The sequence below is a fragment of the Camellia sinensis genome, chromosome 12, assembly GCF_055761805.1.
Source record: "Camellia sinensis isolate YWXY chromosome 12, ASM5576180v1, whole genome shotgun sequence".
In the NCBI taxonomy this organism is placed as follows: Eukaryota; Viridiplantae; Streptophyta; class Magnoliopsida; order Ericales; family Theaceae; genus Camellia; species Camellia sinensis.
The window spans coordinates 114,586,652-114,592,586 of record NC_138972.1 but is presented as its reverse complement, the minus strand read 5'-3'; positions in this window follow the sequence as shown (position 1 = coordinate 114,592,586).

The following is a 5,935-nucleotide window of genomic DNA, read 5'->3' as shown; positions in this document are numbered from 1 at the left end:
AAAAAAAAAAGAAAAAGAAAAAATAAATAAATAAATAAATAAATAAATAAATAAATAAATAAATAAATGTTTTGTTTTCTTATTATTTTTATTCTCACTTACTAATTTTTTTTTATTTTACTTTAATTTTTCGTTTCAAAAAAAAATAAAATAAAATAAAATAAAATAAAATAAAATAAAATAAAATAAAATAAAAAAAATTTTGTTCTCTTATTATTATTATTATTATTTATTTATTTATTTTATTTTATTTTGTTATTTTCATTTACTAATTTTATTTAATTTTAATTTTCGTACTAAAAAAAAAAACCAACCCATCTTATCTACTCTCTCTCTTCCAATCACTCTCACACTCTCAGATCTCTCTCTCTCTCTCTCTCTTATCCCCACAAACCCATCTTCTTCTTCTTCTTCCCTTTTCTTCTTCTTTCTTCTTCCTCACCACCATCATCTCACCGCCGGCACCACTTCCCTCTCCGTCCGGCGAAACTCCGGCGACCACCATTTTTTCCGGCGAACTTCCATTCTTTTTCTCTCTTTCTCCACTTTTTCAAGGTAATTTTTTCTTTTTTTCTTCTTTTCTTTCTTTTGCATAGATTTGTGAAAGTAGAAATTATTTTGTTTGATTTATTTATTTATTTATTTTATCTGGATCTAGTGTAAAAAAAAAAAAAAAAAAAAAAACCAGACTCAAGCTCGGCTAAGGAGAAGGATGAGGCCGCACGTGCGGCCTTGACTCCCGCACGTGCGGGGTGAAAAAAAAAAAAAAAATCATAAATATTGGTACTAACACTAATCCTAATTTAGTTTTTTTATTTATTATTATACTTGTTTTATTTAACTGCTTCATAGTGATTCTGGGTTAATTTAATTAGTTAGTGAACTTTAGTTTTAGTTTTATTTTATGTTATTTTATTTTATTTTTTTTATATACTTGTATAGTTAATAATTTTCTTTTAATCTTATTCTATGATGTCATTGTTCATATAAGTACTAAGTAGTTTAATTTATATTTTATTTTGTTTTGTTTTCTGCAATTTTTTTTTTTTACTTTTCTTCTCTTCCAAAAAAAAAATATATATAAATAAATAGATAAATATAAAAAAAAAATAAAAAGTAAAAATAAAAATAAATAAATAAATAAATAAACATGTTTAGTTTTGGTTGTTTGATTCTATAATTTAGTCTATTTTGTAGTTTAGTTATTTTATGGTCTAGTTTTGTTTAGTTTATTTTATAGTTTAGTAATTTAATTTCATAACATGTTACTTCATTTATTTAATTAATTAATTTCGTTTTTACAAAAAAAAAAAAAAACAAAAAACAAAAAAAATGGTGGGAATTGCATGTGGTACATTAATGGGCAACTTTGTTCTTTCATAATTTAGTTGGTTCTCATGCTGGTTTTACGGGTATCTGTATTTCTTGTTGGTGTGTGCAGGATATGAGTCGCCGTGTCACTGCTCGGGCCTCCAAAAAGGCCAGGGGTGCCTCCTCTTCGGCGCCACCACCACCACCACCACCGGCTTCTCCCTAGTACTAGCCTGTCTATTGCTTTATCTCTTTTATTTTTATTTTTATTTTTATTTTCCTTTTTCTTCAAAAAAAAAAAAAAAAAAAAAAAAAAAAACATCAACAACAACAACAAGAGAGTGAAGTGTGTATATGTTACTCTTTGCCTACCTGGATGTGCACCTACAATTCTGGTAATTTTCTCTCATTTCTCTTTACTTTTCCATTGAGGACAATGTCATATTCAAGTTGGGGGATGAGGGTTATATTTTATTTTGTGCATTCCTATTTGGCTCATAATTCATGCTTATACCTGTTTCACTTGACTGCATTACTTCACCTGATGTGACTTTTTGCTAATAGGGTGATGATATTTGCATATGTTATTTGGAGATCATAGTAGACTTGTATGAAAAGGATTTATTGGGTAGAGACTTGCATGCCATGTTTGCACGAGGAGAGTTGTCTGTGTTTGTGATTTTAGTACACTTGTCATGAGTATGCCTTAATTCACATGAGCACACTATCATAGCAGTGATTTTTTATTATAATCCCTGGTGTACATCATTGATAATAGCTAGAGTTACAGAAAAGAATAAATGATGAGCCAAGATTCTAAAAAAAAAAAAAAAAAAAAAAACCCCTTGACTAGTTTGGGTCCGTAGCCTTTTTAACTCGAATTATTAAGCCCGTAGGGGTGTCTCTACACCTAGTGCCCTAAAACCGTCTGGTTTGGGAGTCATTGGTCCAAAACTTGCTACATGGGTTAATTAGAAAGCTTAAGGGACTTAGACATTGCACAGTTAAGGAAAAACAAAAAGAATGATTTGTTCGGATTCGTAGCCTTTTCAACTCGAGTTATTAAGCCCGTAGGGGTGTCTTTACACCTAGTGCCCTAAAACCATCTGGTTTGGGAGTCATTGGCCCAATGCTCGTTACACGGGTTGATTAGAAAGCTTAAGGGATCAAGACATTGCACAGTCATTAAAAAAAAAAAAAAAAAAAAAACTTTTTAAAATCTTGGCTGCAATAGGTTAGCTTTTCTGTATATGATGGGTGTTATTATGAGTTACACTGGGTTATTATAGTGGATAGTTAACTAATATGGAGATTGCACTTTACACCGAGGGTACTCATGACTTGTCTACTAGCATGCACAAGTATAGTAAACTTTACTTTTGTATTAACTGAATTGTGGTTTTGACTCAATAGGTTCCTTCATGCTTGTCCACTGTGTCTTTAATGACTCATGATGTCTAAATATCACACTGTAATGGCACATAAGTTGATTGTTAGGTGGAGTAATGTGGTCATTTGTTGTTGAGTATATATGAATATGTTAATGTTTGTGGGTATCATTTCTGGAAACCCTCACGAGACTTTACTCGTCCACTTGGGGTAACCTTGTGGTTTAAAGGCTTGTTGCATATGCTAAATGCAACCGTTTTCCCACGAAAGAGGAAATAGATAGATTTTGTTTAATTTTATTTTATTTTACTTGCTTGAGGACTAGCAAGTAATAAGTTGGGGGATGTGATTAAGGCCGAAATGTACATCATTGAGGCCGTTAATTAGAATCTCTTAACTTCACTTGCTGGTCAAACCGTATATTTTTATGTGTGTTGAGTGTCAATCAGGTTATACATCGTCGGAGCATAAAATGAGCAAAAAGACGGAATTTGGCAGAGTTGACTTTTCCCGCACGTGCGTTGACTTTTTCCGCACGTGCGTTGACTTTCCCGCACGTGCGTTGACTTTTTATGGGAAAGTCAAACCGACGTTTTAAACCTGTTTGGACGAGATTGGAAGTAAAAAAAAAGAAGAAAAAGGCTGGATTAGGGTTCTGAAAGTTTTGGGACCTAAAGAGGGAGGCTAGGGTTTGCAAAAGAGGGAGAAACAAAAAACTTCAAGGATGTCTCCCATGGTGATTCCTTCTCTTTCTACTTCCTTCCACTCCTCCATGAGTGGCTAGCCTTCTTTTCTAGGGTTTTGATGAAACCCTAGCCATGTAATTATGTAGTTTTCTTTTTTTGATTTTATATTATGTAAGGTTTGAACCATTGTATGGTGTTTTAGAAATTCTTTATATATGATCTTCATTATCTTTTCAAATATTTAACTTTCTGTGATTGTTGAATATTATCCATACATGAGTTTTCTATTCCTTCGCATTCAAGGTATGGGACGAACCATGCTACGAGGAACGAGTCGTATCACTACCCTAGTTTAGAGTGAACGATTCGTATTACTTGAGATGGTTCGTGCTCGTACATTGAATGTGATGATCTTCTTGTTAAATGCTTTGAGCTTGTAGTTGTGAAGCATTAATTTGTTCAAACCATAGCATAATTAATTTCAATTGGAAACCCTAATTATGTGGTTAGTGGTGAATTCTCAACCCTAGGATTTTTCCCCAATTTAGTAAATCCAATTTCATTTAATATTGATAATTTAATTCCTTAGTTTAATTTATTTGTTAATTAAATTAGGTTATTATCATTCAATCTTTTTATCAAAATTAATTTAGGAATTTAACAATTAAATTAGTTTAATTTCACAATAGTCCCTGTGGATCGATACCTGGACTTGCCATTATTCTGATAGAATTTGGTATAGTTTAGTATTTAATTTTGGTGTGTTCAACGACCCATCAGTTGTCCAAGCCCAGCCCAAGTTGTACTGAGATCTGCCCAGGCCCGCCCAAGCCCGAATTGTAACCCGAGATTTCCTGTCAAAACCCGACCCGAGTTAAACCTGAATTGTCCGAGTTGCCTGAATTGTATTTATTTATTTATATATTTTTGCAGCTACATTATTAAATTATTAAAATTTAACTCTATTTACATTTTTTTTTATATATAAAAAATCATTAATACCATTAAAACAAATAATTTATATAATGTAAAAGAGATGCCGCTATAGTAGTCTTTACAATTTATGAGTGAAAATAAAAAAAAAAAGTAAGATTTTATGTTATTTGTATATATAATATATATTCAATATGATTTAATAATCTAAATTACTTTAATTTCATGTAACGGCTAATAATTTTTATATATATATATATATATATTTAATATTTTTATATATCTATATATGTATAATTCGGGTTTCGAGTTGCTCGAGTTGTTTGATATCTTTGCCCAAGCCCGTTTAAATTTAATTCGGGCTTCCGAAATTTTTGCCCAAGCTCGTACCGAATTTGAAAATATCTTGTCCAAGTCCTAAAAAAATTCAGGCTGGGTTCGGGTTGTTCAGGTTGAGCCCGCCCAAGTTGCACCCCTACTTCAAACAAAAAAAAACAAAAAATAAAAAGCAAAAAAACATTTACATGTGGGAAATTCACCTCAAAATCGAACCAATTCCTAACTATCAGTTCTTATAATTTAACACAAACTTCTTACAAACTGTACAAATCTTTACAAAACCAAATTAAAACTTTACACAAGTAATTTAAAGCAAAACAAAGTGCACAAGGCTAGGGTGCGTCTTCACTCTGCCCCATCTCCACCTCCTTCGTCCCTGCTGGATGCTAGGTCTTCCTCCTCAACACCCTCATCCAATGAAGTCTGGGCATTGTCTCATTTCCCTGGCTTCACATAGCTAAAGTCCATGTCTGGGAAGAGTTCCTTCGCCCTTCGCTGGTAGCACATCTACTCACTATCCCAGTACAGGCTTAGTTGATGCTTGTAGACGTCTGACTGTTGGAAGCTTTCTAGTATTTCTGCCTTAGTCTGCCATTCCACCAGTTCAACTGCCGCCGCATTAGAAGAACCTACTCCATCTTCTTCCCCCCTGGCCAGACTAGTGGTTACAGCAGTATTTATGGCTATTTGGAACTCTGTCGACTGCTTATATTGCTCCATAGCTGCTCCATAGAGGTCAGGGTAAACAGTTCTCTCTAACAGCAAAGTTCTTGTCACATTTGCCGATTTCTCCCTGTCTTTCTCCAATGCCTCTTTTGTAGCAACAAGGCCCCTCTTCAATTCCACAATCCATACATCTGCGTTCTTTTTCTCCTTCAGAGTCTAATCACGCAATTTTTCGTTATTGGCAAGGGCCTCTTCCAATCTCTCATTGGCAGTGGTACAGGTGTCCTGGACCTCGCTAGTGCATTTTTGTTAGGCCACCAAATTAAACTCCAGCATCACCACCTCACAGCGCGCTGCCTCTAGCTCAGACTTAGCGTGGTTCAATTCAGCATTTACAGTCGCCGACGCCGTTACCACTTCCATCTGCCCCGCTGTGGCTCTCTCAGCCACGAACCCTTGCACCACTGCTAATATTTCCATGTTTTTAGCTTGCTTTGCATACATCAGGCCTTTGGCACAGGCACTTCGTGCCATTTTTCGCCACCGCCCATCTTCTGCCTTTGCTACCTCCAATTGCTTCTTAAGGGGCTCTATGTTTATCCTAGCGTTAA